We start from the raw sequence: 18660 nt of genomic DNA, 5'->3' as shown, positions 1-18660 counted from the left end.
ATTGAAATCTCTTACGCTTATACATAAAGGATACAAACCTAAGTTTTTATTCTCCTTTTTTGGTTTCCATGTACACACGAACCCCTATATCATTCCTAATCTCCATTGGAGGACAATTCTCGTTCACAATGTATTTGATTTCTATAATTTTATCCGATGTATCAATCGAAAATTGTTCTGCAATTGTAGAACTGAGAATTCCGTAGCTTGCATTATCATCTACCACAATGGCATCAACTTCAAAATCTCTAAATCTGCCATAGTTATCCCAATTACCATTCGATTTTAGCATTATTGGGATTTTGACATGATTTCGTGTAGTTGATAGGAAAAAAGACGAAGAACAGATATAGTTTCGACAATTTGAGTACTGATATCGACGAAGAGCAATTTTGTATTCTATAATTTGTATTGCGTTGTAGAATTAGTAAAAGCAATTTGATTACTGAGCTTCAGTAGCTTACGTTTTTTGAGAATTGTAGTTGAGTGAGAGAAGAGAGATCTCTTTCTGTTGAGGAAGGAGAGAATTACGCAGTAATGAGATCTCCTTTAGTTTCAAAATTCGAATAAAATAGTTGACAGAATCACATCAGATCTGGTGCCTTCATTTTAGGGCTTTTTATGGCAAAATCTACCTATTTTTGGATTGGTATATAATTTGTAGTAAAAGTGTGGACTACACGGGTAAATAACAAATTATGAACATTTTTGGTAATAAGATTTGATATATGGTATGGTTAGGTAAAAATCCCATTAAAAAAGCCCTTTGTTTTTCCGCTTTTACCTTTATCAAAAAATATTTAGGATCTGTTTGTCCATAACAATAAAAATAAAATTGAAATATTTTTTCAAAAATGTGTTTGTCATTGAAATTTTGTAAGTTCATAGAAATTTTTTCGAAAATAGTTTTTTAAAATTTTCCATTCACAAGACTGTAATATTTTTTCAAGTGAAATGTATATACAAACATAATTTTAAATTTCAAATCCTATTTTTTAACTTAATTCTAAATACTATTTTTTTTTAAAAATTACAATTTTTATGTCCAAACACCTACTTATTTATTTTTTCAAAAATTCAGTTATCATATACATCGATTCATCGTATATATCGACTCTCATAGCTACTATTTTCAGTCAGAATGGATAATCTTATTTCATCTCAGTATTAAATAAGCATATAGGAGTAATTTAGTTTCATATCATATCAGCATGAAATAATTAAGCACATTATTGGGCATAATAATTCGTTAGAAAATTATATTGGTCAAAATTTGGACTAGATTTAATAATTGCAAATGGACGTGGTCGAGAATTAAGCCGACTACGACACAAAGGTGAGGAGTCGTCTTAAGAGGGATTAGCGCCGAGGTCAAGCAAGGAGTGTAGGGAAGCAATGGTAGAATAAGTCTAGAATAGAAAAGAAAGAATATTATATTAGATATTCTGTACTTTTTAGGGTTTCTTAGGAATATCTCATATAAATAGGAAGGGATAAAGAACAAAAAAAGGATCTTCACCTTTCTGATAAGAACACATTGTAAAGGGTTGACTACAAAGAATATACAAAAGCTTGTCTTGTCTACTGACTATATTGTTCGATATAAGTTTTTTGTTCACAAGATCCAGAGATTCCTTATCCATATTCATTTCCTATAACTCCACCTTGTTATCAGGAAGGAGAATCATCCTAGTCCTTTAACATTTGAGTGATAAATTCCTCCTTATTACGTTTATTGCCATTATCCACATTTATTGCATGTTTTTATTACTACATTCATTAACAATCATTGAGCCTTTGTAGTTGGTATACTACATTTTCATATTCTACCCTACATCATTAATACTCCTAAACGTTAGATCTAGCGGTTATTATTTTTAACTAGGATCCACCCTCTATTTTCACATTAATTCGTTTTAAGAAAAGGTTTAACACTTTTTTAGTAAAACAATTTGGCGTCATCTGTGGGGCGTTTCTAGTTAAAATTTTAGTTTCTTCTAGATAAAAAAAAAACAACAGCCATCTCTTTCTCATTTGTACGAACTAACAATGGCAGGAAAATGAGATGAAAGACTGAAAGTAGTAACGGATGTTACTGCCAACCTCCTGAACCACATCAACGAGGTTGGTAGAGAAGACGAGGAGAATGTGTCGAGCGCTACACCTAGGCGGAGTAACTCACCTCTCCCTCATTGAAGTATAACTGCTTCACGAGAAAGGGGAGCCTCCACGTCCACAGTTGAGGAAGCGCCACCATTAGTGAAAAAACTACTGGAGGTGTGGCTAACAAGTAATCTAAACAACATACTCGACAAACTCGTTCAAGGGGTGAATGGAAGTGCTGCACATGAGGACACCACATCAACAACCAACGAGAACATTGCTCCCCCAACAGGTAACACTCACACCACTATTGATGCAGGTGATAACGCGCTTGCGTCCATTTTGAAGAAAATGGAAGAAATGGAGAACGAGAATAAAGCGATCCGTGACCAAATGAGGGAGCATCAAGAAAGGGTTGATAAGATATCGGGCGCCCCGAAACTGCTACCAAAACGGGACATCGGTTGGTTCGTTGAACAACCGTACATCGAGGAAGCAGCCCCACACGCCATACCCAAGACCTTCAAAATGCCACCATATTTGAAGATATACGATGGCACAATATACCCCGAAGATTACATCATTCGTTATGTCACAACAGTAAAAGACAACGACCTCTCAAAATAGCAGGTACCATCAGTGTTGCTGAAGAAGTTCGGCAAAACCCTAATAGGGGGAGCCTTAACATGGTACTCACAATTACCAGTACGCTCAATAACAACGTTCGAGGAAATGGCTGATAAGTTAGTCACCGCCCACGTTAAGGCTAAGAAAGCAGAGGCCAGGGTGAATGACATATTCGCTGTCAGACAATCACCTGGCGAGGGACTCAGGGACTTCCTCTCCAGGTTCAATAGAGTAAGAATGAGCTTGCCAAACGTATCAGAAGGGAGGCGGATGCAGCTTTCCAAAATGGGTTGAAAGGGAATGGGTCAAGGGCAACCATAAGGTTGTTAAGCAGACTCATGAAATACCCTTCCACCACTTGGGAAGAAATTCACAATACCTATTGCGCCGAGGTAAGAGCAGATAAGGATGACCTCCTTTCGATAATGGATTATCTACACATGTGCTAGTCCAACGATCTGCTTATCAGTCTAACTCTTGCCTTTTGGTTTTGGGTTGACCAAGGAGCAATACACCTAGTAACACATTCGTATGCCAAAGCTTCCCTCTCAGTCAAGTCTTGTAGTGTCTCCCAATTTGGCTGGTAATAGTTGGTTGTGTATAAGTGTGTTGTAGTGCTTCCTTGTGAAGTAGAGTTGCTAAACATAATTGGATTTTTTTTGAATTCTGGAGCTATACGTCACGTGACTACATACAAAGATCTTCTTTAAAAAATGTAGCTTCTCGTAATCGCTTTATATTACCACCATTTCCTAGTGGTTACAATGTAAAGGTTACTTCCATAAGGCTCTTTCACTTTCTTTTCATTTGTCTTGCATCACGTGTTGCTTACTCGTAATCTTCAATGTGATATTATCTCAATGTCTCGACTAGTTATCCAACTATATGATCTGATTTAATTAACCTTACTTTTATGTACTCTACAAGCACCCTGAGAGTGGGCAAATTTCCCTTTTTCTACAGACTTTTAATGTCTTCAACTCTATTTAAGCTTGTCGATTCCGAGCGGTGCTCTTAGTTGTGCTACCTTACCATATATTTTCATCTGATAACTCTTATTGTAAAAAAACTCATTTTATGTTTTATGGCATCAAAGAGGAAGTCTTATAGCATCAAGGGTGAGGACATATTCCTTTTGTTAGAATAAATAAATAATGCTGGTATTCCTTGTAGATGTTCTTCTAACAATCATTTACCTGCTCTGCTTGTCCCTGTGACTAGATAACCTAGGTTACTTTTCCCCGATAAATGCATTAAGACGTCTCATTCTTTCAAACTTATCCATGTGGGCACTTTGAGGCCTTGTTCTATACCAACTCGTAATGATTTTAAGTGCCTTCTTGCCATTGATTGACAATTTTCTAGGGCTATGTGGGCTTGTCTCATGGGTTCCAAAAGTAATGATTTGCCCTAAGTTCAAGCTTATATTGCCGTGATTTCAAACCAAAGTGTGTCCCCTTTTCAAAAAGTCTTAAATAGGTCGGATTGGATAGGTTACGTGGTATTCTGCTCACTCGACTTCTAGAATAATTGACTATATCATTGTCATGTGAGGAGAGTTTTGCTACCCTTGGTATTGTATTCCACCTCCTTGGGTGGATAGGAGTGTCATTTGTCTTTTTCCACGGAGCATCATGTTAACCTTTAGAACGCCTCTAACCAATACATGATTTCATCCCAACATCTAGATGTCCTAGCTATGTGGTTTTACTCGTGAAAGGGTGAGAATGCCTTCGGAATTTTGCACATATCATGAGCATATTGATTTGGAAGACAAGTTGTCGTATCTTTAGTTCTCTCATATAGGATTAATTGTCAGGGAGGGTTAAGCTGTTTGAATTATGATAATCTCATAAGTGTTTAACTTCATTTTCATCCTCATGGGCTTATGACATAGATTCCTTATGTCAGCTAATGTCAGAAGTGTAATTCCACTTCATGTATTTTGAATCCTAAATCGCATTCAAGGTGCCAGAGTGTAAATTGATTTTTCCTACACTCTAGGAGACGACTGGGTCATGTACTTGAATATTCCTCCTTAATGATTCTTATTGCCAATGTACTACTTACCCCTATGCCTCATTTATGTAATAATTGATGTCGTCACAGTGATTAACCATGTCAGCATCGTTAGTTGTAACTTTCATGTCCCTTAGCATATAACCTCAGAAAGTACTCTACTCAGCGCATTAATGAATTCCTGGATAACTCCAGCCCACTCTTGAATTCTGTGTTCCTTATTGCATTAAATTTATTAGGTATTGAAGGTCCAAACATGTCAAATGGGGATCATCCCCGTATGATCACATATGTGTGATAGGTAGTTTTATGGACAGTTTATGATAGCACATCTTAGAGTAATCGTCGAAGGTCATCAAAGGTTTAGCATGAGTGTTTGAGTAAAGATTTAGAATTCAGGAGGGTGAACCGGTTATTCTCAAAATTTTCCCATGTAGATGTTATGTGAATTGATGATGAAGGGTACGTAAGCGCATTTCCCATTGGGTCGCACTAGGAGTATGATGTTTCCCCATAGTTGTTCCTCATGAATTTGTGTTTTCATATGTCTATGTCTAAGAAGGTAGGTGGAAATCATTTGTGTATCATCCTGGTGTAAATTATTGAAGGTGAATGTTAGTGGATAGTTAGCTTATGCAAGGTATCTAGTTGTCATCCTTGTTAGATAAGTTTAGTGGTTGGGATTGCTTCCGTGAATGTGTTATGGCAAATCTTGTGACTCGAGGAGGCCACCTTGAAGGCCGAAAGTATCGTGGAAGGAAAATATTTTTGCTTGATTGTATATCAAAAAGCTTTGACTTGAAAGGTACCTTATAGGTGTTATGATTTACAAATGTGTAGTCCATGGCCAGGTATCATCGTGATAATGTAGTGCTTGTAATGCTGAGGTTCGTGTTATTGATATATATATATATATATATATATATATATATATATATATATATATATTGTGGTGATTTATCGAGTTGTGGATGTATTTTTAGGATAGTTTTGGTAGTTCCCTGACAGGTGGATAGTCCTAGTTACAAAGGAAACTTTGATTTCAGAAATTTAGGGAATTAGCTAAATTTGGGGTCTATGAATATGTTTCAGGTTGCAAACAGCAGAAGATTATACAAAGACTCCTAATAAGTGAACCTTGATCCTTATTCAAGGACGAATGATCTTAAGTGGGGGAGGATGTGAGGCCCCATGAAAAGTTCCACTCTAAGCCCGAAAGCTCGTAGTGGCAATTAGGAAGCTCGCCGCGGTTCGGACCTCTTTGGACTGATCTATGCACAAAAAGTCAAGAAATAATGTTTTCCAGAAAAGTGCGATTTTGCGGTCGCATAACAGGTATGCGGGCCGCATAATCGCCGCAAAATGAGTCAGTGTGTTGGTAAAATTTGAGGTCGACTATGCGATCGCATAACCAATATGCGGATCGCATAGTCGTCGCATATTTCCCCTTGGGATTTTGTAAGGGGCAGTTCTGCGGTGCATTATGCGACCGCAGAACGGGTATGCGGACCGCATTTCTACCGCATACCCAGATAGTGTGTTCAGGTTTTGGGGGGCATTTTTGCGGTCCATTATACGGACCGCATGTCAGCTTTGCGATCACAGATCTGAGTTGGGGCTCCAGTTTTCTAAATTTTAAACCCGACCCACTATCGTTATCCTGTGCAATAGCTCATTTTGAGCCCATTTCCTAACATTTTTAGAGATAGAGAGAAGGGTCTAAGAGAGGGGAAGTGCTTCCCATCAAATTACTCCATTAATCCTTGGTAAATCATTGAAGATAATCAAGTGAGGGACCTAAACCCTCATCCCAAGAGGTAAGGCTTCATCACCTCAGCTCTCATTTTTACACATAGCTACAAAGGGTCATTAGTGAGGTAATTCATGGGGGTAAGGGGGTTTACATTGCATGCATGTGTTCTTGAAGAGTATGAGGAATTATAAAAGAAGATGCATGGGTAATAGGCTAGTGTAATCTTGCATAAAAGAACCATAAGGCCTTAATTAACACTAATTGCTCGGTAAAATACTCAAAAGAGCTTAGATTATGATCTTTTCTTGATTATGAGTTAAATTGTGCTATATTGCTTAAATAGATTGAAGTGCGAACATTTCGGAACGTTATAGGATTAAGGAAATCTCGGTTGAGGTATGTATGGCTAAAATCCCGTTTTTTAGAAATTGAGCTTCATCGGTGATTGTATGAACATGGTAAGATTAAAGTTGAATTGTTGCATTGCTTGTTATTTTACATGAATTGGTGTTGTAACCTTATGTGTGAAAAATGTGTCTTAACATAATCAACATGCTATTCTTGATAACTTGAAAGGGGCAAAAGATATGAATTATGTATTGAAATGCTTAGACCTTAAATTTAGATTGAAGTTGCATTGTTGTGCCATCTACGTGAAGTCTTATCTATGCTTACAATTTGAATCTCTCTTGTATGCACCTACTGTCCTAATGGCAAAGCTAATTTTGAAATTGGGAACGATGTAAAATGCGGCCTAGTGCCAAGAATGATATGATAAGTTGTGGCCCCAAGTGCCTATAAAATAATATATGTGAAACAAAATGATTAATGAGAAGGGAACAATGCCTTGGTAAGGCGGCCTAGCCGATCGGGTTGAGATCGGACTCCGCTTAAGATAGCGGTGGTATTGTGAATGAATTCCAGAAAAGAAGGAAAATGAGATTGTGATTGAAGGATATGTCTCAAATGAGGCGACCTAGACGATCGGGTCGAGATCGGACTCCGCTCAAGATAGCGGTGGTATTGGAAATATATGATGAATAGTATGGATTGCCCCAAACTAAAAAGCTATGGAAAAATGATGTGGAAGTTGTATGATTCTTTTATTTGATGATGTGGTGATTGTTAAAGCTTTTGATTGACCTTTATGATTTCCTTATTATTGTTTGATAGTTCTTTCTAAAGAGAAGGTGTTTATGATTTCTTTGTTCTTGTATGATAGTTCTTTCTAACTAGATGGTGTTTAGTTATACATACTAGTGCTACTCGATGGCACTAACGTCCCTTTTGCCGGGGGCACTACGTCTTTAAATGGATGTAGGTGTTTTTATAGCAGGCAGTGTTGGTCGCAACTAGTGCCGCATCATCCTTTCAGCTGACTTGGTGAGCCCCACTTCGTTTCGGGGTCCTGTTTCATCTATTCATCATGTACATTATATTTGAGGTATAACTGGAGCCTTGTTACTGGCATTTCCATATTACATTACTCTTCAGTTGTGTTTAGAGGCTCCGTAGACAGGTTGTGGGTAGTGTCGGGTATTGGAATTAAAGTGAAATATTGATATTGTCAAAGACTTATAAAACTTGTAATATTTTGATAATTATGATTTAAGCTGCTAATGGAAATGAAATGGAAGTTGTTAATGAAATACTTACTAAGTAAGATTAATGGAGTCCATCTCCTATTTATTCATGAGTTAGTTTGGGTAGAACGAAACCTAACAGGCTTGCTCAGTCGGGTTTACTCGGTTGAGTGTCAATCGCGCTCCTCGGATTTTGGGGCATGACAAAAACGATAGAGGTATGCCTCCACTCTTATCTGCTCACAATTTTTGTGTTTTCCCTTCAGAAATAGTGTACGCACTAGAGAAGCTCGACCCGAAGGTCAAGTAGCCATAAAAGATGAAGTCCGACCCAAGTACCAGAAAGTCAAACGCCCTTTGTGAGTTTCATCAGGAGCAGGGTCACAAGACCCAAGGCTGCATAGCCCTATGGCAAGAAGTGGTGAACGCGCTTCTCCAAGGACACCTAACGGAGCTGATGAGTGATCGAGGAAGAGCCAACTTTGGCCGCGGACGAGAACAACACCAAGGTCCTCCAAAGCCACCCTCCCCCACCATCCAAATGATCATCGGAGGAGGCCACGAAGCAACAATCAATCATGTAAAGTTCACCACCATGCATAAAATGAAGCAGTCGATCACCCATGAATGATATGATGACCTCGAAGATAGTATCATCTTCGATAAGTTAGATACCCACGATTTGACTTTTCCTCACTTCGATGCTCTTGTCATTACTTTACGTATTTTAGATACAGATGTAAAAAGAATAATAGTAGACGACAGGAGCGGCGCGTGTATTATTCACCCTCGAGTTCTCGTAAAATGAGACTCGAGGACAAGATAGTACCACGGTGCATAATGCTAACATGTTTTAACAATGCAGTTGAACAAACCTTAGGGGAGATAATGCTGTCGTTCTGGTCGGGGGCGTCACCCTAGAAACAACGTTTCATGTCATGAACCAGGATACAACTTACAACTCCATCATAGGGCGACCCTAGATACATGCCATAAGGGCCATTCTGTCTAGATTATATCAAGTAATCAAGTTCCCTACTCCGTGGGGGATATTAAGCATCCAAGGCGAACAACGCACATCCCAAGAGTGCTACCACATCGCCCAAGATTGTACATACACTCAACAGTTAAAGGGAATAGGCTCGAGAGCATAGCAATTACCAAAGTTGGGGCCCGAACTCGATGAACAAAAGGGTGTCATCAAGGATCCCGACATCATGGAAGCCACATGGTCAATGATAGAAGACCTCGATCCCGTCCAACTAGACAACAACGACCGCAACAAAAAGGGTTATATTGGCCATAAACTCTCAGAACCAGGTAAATTTCATAAATTTTTATTGACAATGTCGATTTGTTTGCTTTCTCCCATGCAGATATGCCAGGTATCCCGAAAGACATTGCCACGCACAAGTTGAACGCCGATCCACTCTACCCTCCAGTACGATAAATAAGAAGAAAATTCAATGCCACAATCAATGAGGCTATCTGTGATGAGGTGGATAAACTACTCGCTAACGGCTCCATCTGAGAGTCGAAATACCCCAAATGGGTCGCCAATGTGGTCATGGTGAAAAGAAAAAATGGAAAGTGGTAGATGTGCATGGATTTCACGGACCTAAACAAGACCTGCCCTAAAGATTCCTTTCCGTTGCCTCACATTGATCAACTCATCGACTCAACGGCAGGGCACGAGTTGTTAAGTTTCTTGGACGCGTACTCAGGTTACAACCAAATCCTTATAGAGGAGGGAGACCAGAAAAAGACCACTTTCATCACCCATCAGGGTACGTACTACTACAGAGTCATGCCATTTGGGTTAAAAAACGCATGGGCGACTTATCAAAGGCTGGTCACCAAAATGTTCAAGGACCAACTCGGCAAAATAATGGAAGTTTACATAGACGATATGTTGGTCAAATCAAAAAGGAAGGAAGACCATATCGACCACCTAAAGGAAGCCTTCGATATACTTAGGCGATACGGCATGAACCTAAATCCCGAAAAGTGTGCCTTCAGAGTAATTTCGGTCAAGTTTCTCGGCTTTCTGGTGTCACAAAGAGGCATCGAGGTCAAACCCGACCAGATCAAAGCCATCGAGGGAATACCCAAAGTATTGACCAGCAAGAAAGTGGTACAAAAACTGACCAGCCGTATAGCTGCCATGTCGAGGTTCATCTCACGATCCTCTGACAGATGCCACAAATTATTCAACGTGCTCAAAAAGGACAATGGACTTCAGTGGAATTCAGAATGTATCGAAGCCTTAAGAGAACTAAAGGCATACTTGTCCTCGTCCCCACTACTCGCCAAAGCAGAACCTGGTGAGCGCCTTTTGATATACTTGGCCGTATCAGAGGTCGCAGTAAGTGCAGTGCTGGTCCAAAAAAACAAAGGTACGCAATCCCCAATCTATTATATTAGCAAAACCCTGGCCGATGTCGAAACAAGGTACCCCCGCCTCAAAAAGTTGGCCTTGGCATTAGTCATAGTTTCACGAAAGCGACCCTATTTTCAATGTCACCCTATATCCGTGGTTACAACCTTCCCCTTGAGGAGCATCCTACGCAAACCTGAGCTGTCGGGGAGATTGGCCAAGTGGGCCATAGAATTGAGCAAGCACGATATAACATATCAGCCACGAACAACGATAAAATCGCAGGTACTGGGCGACTTCATTGCCGATTTCAGTGTCAAAATAAAGCCTGAGATCGAGCTGGAAACTTCTCGTACCTCTCCCAGGTTACCCGATCTATGGGTCCTATACACCGATGGCGCTTCCAATGCATCAGAATCTGTACTAGGACTCGTACTCAAGGTCCTAACAGGCGAAGTCATCTGCCAGTCCATACGGTGCCCAATATGACTAACAATGAGGCCGAGTAAGAGGCCATAATTGCAGGACTAAAGCTATCTCTCAAATACAGAGCACGACGAGTCCTCCTTATAAACATGTAATTTTTGACCCTCCCCGAGATTTTACACTTTTTAGCTTTTAGATATTTAGTTTAGGCTTAATATCGCTATTTTACCTATTTTACTTTATTTTATCATAAAAAATAAAAATTACAAAAATAGTTTCATTAATGTTTTGTAGTCATACTATTTTACTAGGATTTTTATTTTTGTTTTTATATAATCTTACAAAATTACCAAAAATAATTCATTTTAACGGTTAGTTTATTCTAATAGTTATCTCTACTTAAATCGAGCTAATTAATATTTTAGTAATATTTTTATCTTTATTTATTTTATTTTATAGGTAATAGTTGATGTGGGGTGGATAGATTTTTGATTAGTTAAACCCATTTTAAGCACAAATCTTGCCAAAAAGGCCCAAAGTGAACAGCCCATTCCCTCAGCCCATAACCCCATCAAACCTAGACTCTTAAAAAAGACCTACACCCCTTAGACTTGAGAGAACAGCCGCAACGCAGGGACTACAAAAATTCAAGGACAGTATCGGCGAAAGCAAGAAAAGGGAAAAGGTTGATGTCAAACTATTAAGGTATGATAATTTTTATTTAAACTTTTTTTTGGGAAAAGAGATACAGAGGATCTCACTTTATTTTTTCTAAAAAGGGAAAATCCCATTTCTTTCCCTTCGTCACCTTACACCTGAGCCTCTATCACTTCCGCTCCCTTCGTTCTTTTGGACTTTCCATTTTCACAATTTTGGACAAAAAATCTCCTTGTTTCTTCATCTTCGTACAACCAAATCAATAAGGCAGAAAGTAGATGATGACTAAATTATCTAAAAGAAAGATACTAGCAAATGGGTGAGGGAAATGGTGTGATTTTGATCGGACAGTGAGGTTGCCGGGTTCGGCGAGGTTCTCGTCCGTAGATCGTATTCGGTTTACAATTTTGGAGCTCTTCTTCATTGTAAATATTTGAAATTTTCAGCAATAAAGTTTTGATTTCAAACTCGAAATACATAATCAAATTTCAAGATGTTCTTTTGGTCTTGGATTCCGAAATGGGTTGGAGTTAAAACGGGCGCTCGATTGTTGGAGTTGTCGCCCGAGGTGCGGTCCGTCGGTTTTGTTCGATTTGGATTTGCTATTTTGAACCCCATTCATTATTGCATTATTCTGTCCATGGACGGCTCAAAATTATATTAATTCAGGTTCATCTCTTTTATCCTGTTTATTAATCCATTGATACACTTTATGTTCCCGTGAGTTCGAACCTGCATTTTAATTCTTGGTTAGCTTCACTGTTACTTTGTTTAGTTTGCTCTCTGAATTGTTAAATTAATGTATTATGATTTTGATCTTGGTTAGCTTCACTGAATTACGTTATAATATGTTCTATACATTTGAGAATGAAAACATGAAAGAATTTTGCTTGAATTGGGTCGTGGAGTTCGGGACTTAAAAGTTTTAAGAAATGATTCAGGGATGCTTAAGACAGATGGTTGATAACTAGCAATTAAAATGGTTTTAGCTCAGATTGATTCCTGTTATTGCTTTCTTTACGTTTATTAATTTATCCGCTAGGAGCATGCTAGGCGATCATCACCTAGGTAGGCAAACTTTAGGATTTTTGTTAGTTTTGAGGCGAGAGGTCGTTCCTTAGTTAAATTTATCTGGGGAATGTCCCGAGGGATTTGTATATATTTTATTTCAGGGGTATGCCCCGAAGTGAATGTAATTGGAGTCTGTGGCGAACATCGTCGAAGAAATAGCGTAGGATAATTTAGAACTTTAATTTTTCTTCTTTTAATTTTCTTTCATTTAGGTGGGGACGACCTCAATCCTCTTTTGTGTTTATTTTTGTTTGTATGTTTTCACCTTAATTTGAGTATTCTTAAAAGTCAATTTGATCATGTACGCAACCGTACTAGTTACGAGACTCGGGGAATGCCTAACACCTTCTTCCCGAGTCAAATGAACCCCATTACCCGAATCTCTGGTTTAGACTTGGTTTTAGAGTTTGTAATGTTTTAAAAGGAAAAATCATTAAAAAAATGGTGACCTGGCACACCGAAATCAAAGTCAGGTGGCGACTCTGAGTTATTTTCCTTTTGAATACAATTTTGTCACGTTCTAAATGGAAAACCTTTTCGAGCTTTACAAATCTTTTTATCTATTTAAGAGGGTTAGTGAAGTTGGTAAAAAAGGGGTGTGACATCTTTGGCGACTCTGCTAGGGATTTGCAGGTTCGAGCTGGTACTTGATCTTGTTGGCTTTTAGGATATTCTGTTGAGGTGTTTGTTTTCTTTATTTGCTTTGATTGTCATATTTCCTTGTTTTGTTGGTTATTTGTTTATCGCTTTTCTTAATGTGTTACTTCTTTATAAACTGTCATCATTTGCATAACCATGGGTCTTCTTTCTACAACAAGTCTCGGAGTACGCGTCGCGTGCACGGACTCTTTGTTGAGTCACCCTTAATTTAGGGAGGGGGGGGGGGGCGTCGGACGTATGGAGTGGGTGGAAAGCTTGAGCAGCCACCATCGACCATACGCTCCCCCGAATTGCCTTGTTAATGAACCCCAAACTTAGGTCAGCCTTTAGGTCATTTTTATTTGCATCATGTCATTTAGATCTAGCAGGGCTCGGTACCAGGTACCGTGTCCCTTTGTAGGAAGTCTATCCAAATTTTGTCAAAATGGGCCCGTGGCCCAAAAAGACATTCAATCATCCTTATGTGATACATGTTGCATCTTTGAGGGTAAAGTGGTCATTTGGCGGACCGATGCTTGGGAAAAAAAGGTGAAAGACGAAGCAAGTAGGGCCCAGTTATATTTTTCTTTCACTACTTCTCCAAAAAAAAATGAAAATGAAAAATCCAAAAAAGATTTTACACTTTTCCATTATTTTCCAAAAATTCAAAAAAAAAAAAGAAAAAGAACATCCAAAAAGATTTTACACTTTTTCATTATTTTCCAAAAAATTCAAAAAAAAAGAAAAATAAAATCCAAAAAGATTTTACACTTTCCCATTATTTTCCAAAAAATCAAAAAAAAGGAGAAAAAGAAAATCCAAAAAGATTTTACAGTTTTCATCATTTTCCAAAAATTCAAAAAAAAAATCCAAAAAGAGTTTAAATTTTCCATCATTTCTCAAAAAGACAAAAATATGATTTTTCCAAATTAGTTGCATTTTTTTAAAGGCTTTCTCCCATGTTCAATCTTCCCGAACTACGCGAACCTGATTCTTGTCTTTCGAGACGTGATACGTAGGCAACCCACATAGGGTCTGGTCTTCCTAGTAAGTCTTAGGTTCTTGGCTTAGCGGGGTCTTAGCCATATCTTGCATGTTTAGCCACTTTTGGCCACATCGGCCATTCTAGCAAAATAGGGTCATTTTCCCAAAAGTGGTTCATTGACCCATGTCTCAGAATCCTGAGTTTGCAACTAAGTGTCCCACTACCTTAAGGTCCGTCCTTCTGAGTTTGTATTTTTAGCCACTTCTGGCCATATCGGTCATTTTTGCAAAATGGGGCATTTCCGCAAATTAATTTTGGGCCATGATATTGGGAGTTTGAATCCATAAAAGCCTTAGTGAGGCATTTTCCATGTCCATGAGGTCAATCTTGTTGAGTTTGCATTAATAGCCACTCTTGGCCATGCAGGTTAATTTTCAAAAATAGTTGTCTTGCATGTGTCCAATAGGAGGTGTGGTCTCACATAGTGTCTTGAGTCGCTAATCTATTTGGTCCTATTTTTCTCATTCAGGTGTGGATCTACGTACCAAGACTCGAGCATGACAGATACCCCGGGACGATTGCGTTCAGGAGTTACTTGGGAAACTTTTTTATATTTTGAGCCTGTTTTTAAGTCTCTTAGGTGGTTTAAGAGTTTGTTGAGTCTTTCATTATCGTAATTTCTGTTTTGTATTTGAAAGACCAAAAAAAAATATATAAATGAAAAATTTAAAAATATTTTTGTTTCTTAATTTATTTTGTCCATTACTTTTCCAGAACTACGCTTGATCTGATTCATGAGGGACATGATACGTAGGCAACCTACATAGGGTTCGATCGAATCATCATTTAAAAAAACAAAAAAAAAGAAGAAAACAAAAAGAAGAAAAAGAGAAAAAAAATGAAGTTGTGGGACCTGAAAAATGAGAGGAAAGAAAAGAGGGGGAAAGAAATGAAAAACCAAGTGGTGTTAGAAAGGAAAATGAAGAAGGAAATGGGGCAAGAAGAGTGAAACTGGGATGATGCCATATGACCTTTGTACCCTCGAAGCCATTCTAGAACCGTTAACTGTGACTAGGGGCATTGCACGCAATGTGATATTTTTATCTGATAAATGTCCTAACGCTAACATGTTGGTTTCGTTTTGCTACTCTTTGTTACTTTCATTGTTATTATAACAGAGGGTGGTTAGTTGTGGCACTTTGATGATTCTTCCATTCAACACTAGAAAGCACAAGGCAGTCATGGATAGCAAAGAAACAGACACTGAGGTTGTGCACCCACCAAGGGAGATTGTAGAATCAGAATCGGAACTGAAAGAGGAGGCCCGAAGGTTGAAACAACAGATGGCAGAAATGTATCGGTCTTGGGTCAGGGGACATCCTCCACCTTCATTCGCCACTAACTACACTGAAAACCTTGCAACTATCCCGCTACTATCACAATCCCAGGTCCCCACTACCGTTGATCTTTCCCCTCAACATGTACCGGGCTTTACCCCTTACCACAATTACCCTGGCATTTCCTCCCAAATTTTCCATGCTCCACCAGCCAAAACAACCTCATACCCTGCTCTGACATCTGCTCCAATTTTTGTAGCTCCTCCACTAGCTACTCTTCCTCGATCCTCTAGCGAGACTGTGTTCAAAGTCCCCAATGCTCAAGGAAAGAGACCCGAGAAAAGTTTTAAGGAGTTTTGGTTCAGATGGAATGAACAAGTTGCTCGGGTCAGTTCTCCGATTGATAGAAAAGATGTTGCTGAGCCCCGCCAATGACATGATCCAGTGGGCATTCCTGCTAAATGCTTTCAGCCTCAATACCGACCCCATAAATATCCACATACTCCAGATAATCCTCCCCAATGCTACTTTCCTCCACAGAATCCCCAAAGTCATACCTCACCTCCCCAGTACTCTATCCACAATGCACTGTCATATGCTCCACACTCACAAAACCCGCAACGGCTTGCACCGCCTCCACAAATGTCTTACCCACCTCAACGAGCATATCAACCCCTACCTAAAAGAGGTTCCAACCAAGGTTGGAGTACAAAATGAGAAGGCAACAACAAAAATAAAAGTCTTTCACTCCAATCAGAGAATCCTATGCGAGCTTGTTTGAGAAATTAAAGTATTATGACCTGATTGCACCTATTCCTTCGAATTATGTGGACCCGCACACAAGAAGCTTTGACCCTTCTAAAAGGTGTGAATACTATTCCAATGCTTAGGGGCACAATGTCTAAAGTTGTCGGGATTTTAAAAGGGAGATACAATGAGTGATTCAAGAAGGGATAATTGTGGTCCAGGACAACGACACCCAGAACATTTCACAGAATACTTTACCTGCACATGATGATGTACACTTTGTGGGGAAGATGCGTGGTGACAAGGAGTATGAAAATCCTCTTGGGAACTTGCTGACTGGAGTGAATAATATTGAAATTGGTGAAGGTCCCAGTAATTTTGATGTGCAACCCCGTGGCTAAGACGTCGAGCTTGGTAATTGGAAAGACACTCCTTTCTTGGCTAGCCAGGGAGGTGTTTCGGTGGTTTATTTTGTTGTCATTTCTATTGTCCAGGTTATTTCGGGGTTGTACTCCGGACATTGTCTTGTGGCTCAAACTTTTCTTCTTCTTATTTTGCCTAGTTCGTTTAATTGTAGTAACTCGTCTAGTGTTATTTAGGATTGTTCCAAGGTGGTAACCACGTCTATTTTGCTTGTCTTGTTCAAACCTTTTTCATCATCTGTCTAATACAATCTCCTATTTTCTGTTAGTTCTAGTCAGTTTTTGTTTAGGTCATTTTTCTTTTTATAGTTCTTTTCATGCCGACTCTAGTGACATGACATGCGCGCATAATTCTCAGCCTGATATTGAAAGTTAGTCTAATCATGAAGCAATGACACAGTTTTAAATATGATAAAATGATGCGTTTGAGGAAACAATTAAAGATTCACACATTCTGAGATGACCTGAACTTTGAATCGAGTGAAACTGAGGCGGTAAGTCTGGGAAATCAAGAGGTTGGTAAGAGCATACAACAAGAAAATATCTCTCAAGCAGTTTGAGGTAAATTAGTCAGTGCTGAAATGCATTCTTCCACATCAAGATAAGGTTGAGTCAAGTCTGTTTCGAATTGGCCAGGGTCATTCATTGAGACAAAGGTATTGCCCATTGACACTCTTTGTTTGTGTTGATGCCATCAATAGTTGCTATGTGTGATTTGTTTGCTTATATTCAATTGCATGTTTGTACTTGACATTTTCTGAAGTTTGGTATAACGAAGGCATTTTATTCCACTACCCAAACACTTTTATCTTTGCTACCCCTTTTGAGCCTTAATTTATTTTATTCCATACCCCTCTTTTGGAATCAGAAGTAGAGTTAGGAACTAGAAAAGAAAAAGAAAAGGGAAAAAAGAAGAAAAATAAAAGAAAATAGAGAAAAAAGAAAAGAAGGAAAAAAAGGAAAAAAAAAACAACTTTGTCTTTTGAACTACGTTCGACCTGATTCTTGTCACCTCAAGATACGTAGGCAGCCTTACGGTTTGGTCACACCAAATAAAATATTTCATAATTCCCCGAAGTCGAGAGTGGGGCAAATTTTCTTAGGAATCCCACCAAAAAAATCCCTAGACTCCAGAAACCGGGGCAGAAGTTTAAATTTTGGCCAAAAGATCTGATTCCAAAAGTTGTAATTTTGAACCCTTTCATCTTAAATTATTTTGAGCCTTCATGCCACTCTTTCTTTTCAACCCTGTCCAAAAGACTACATTACGGTCCAAAGAAAGACCTTCCGACCAATCTTTAAGGATGTCAAATAAAGTGTGCGGTGAAATATGATCTTCTTGTATCATGGGTAATACCTTATTCTTAGCACAAAGAGAAAAAATGATAAAATGAGAGAGTATTATTGGTGAAAACCCTCATGGGCACCGTAAGGCGATGGTAAGTTGAGGAAAAGAGCAAAAAATGAGAGAGGCTTGCTGGTGAAAACCCTTCAGGGCACTACAAGTCGACTGAGGATTGTGGATCAGATGGGACAATTGAAGTGCTGAAGCCCAGTTTCACAGCGAAGAGGCACAACAAGAGTTAAATATTAGACTTGCTTGAGAGATTAGGCCACTTAATCCAAAGGTGCATGTCATAGTTATCAGAGTGGGTATCCATATCTGATAAGTTTCTAATTCGTAATTTTCTTGTTAGGTATCATTTCTTTCCCTCGTCCCTTATTTTGTTCCTTTTGTTTTGTTTGAATCCCTTCTTGAGTCTATTTGGTCAGAAAAAGTGAGAAATGACTTCAAAATCTCCTACCAACTTTCCAATTGTACAAAGCGGAGTCTGGCTAGCACATCAAAGTGGCATAAGTTGGGAAAGAACAGTATGCACACTAAGTTGGTAACAATAAACATGATTTGGGATT

At 38.8% G+C, this 18660-nt stretch overlaps 1 long non-coding RNA gene across 1 annotated transcript; it reads left to right on the top strand.

Annotated features, from left to right (window-relative positions):
• The first annotated feature begins 11459 nt into the window (after positions 1-11459).
• LOC107797006 (uncharacterized) lies at positions 11460-14985 on the top strand. Its single transcript, XR_001650569.2, has 2 exons — positions 11460-12214; positions 14770-14985. It is a non-coding gene; the product is annotated as an uncharacterized LOC107797006 (long non-coding RNA).
• The last annotated feature ends 3675 nt before the right edge of the window (positions 14986-18660 follow it).

This window comes from Nicotiana tabacum, chromosome 21, assembly GCF_000715075.1.
Source record: "Nicotiana tabacum cultivar K326 chromosome 21, ASM71507v2, whole genome shotgun sequence".
NCBI lineage: Eukaryota > Viridiplantae > Streptophyta > Magnoliopsida > Solanales > Solanaceae > Nicotiana > Nicotiana tabacum.
This window is presented reverse-complemented; position numbering and strand designations above follow the sequence as displayed.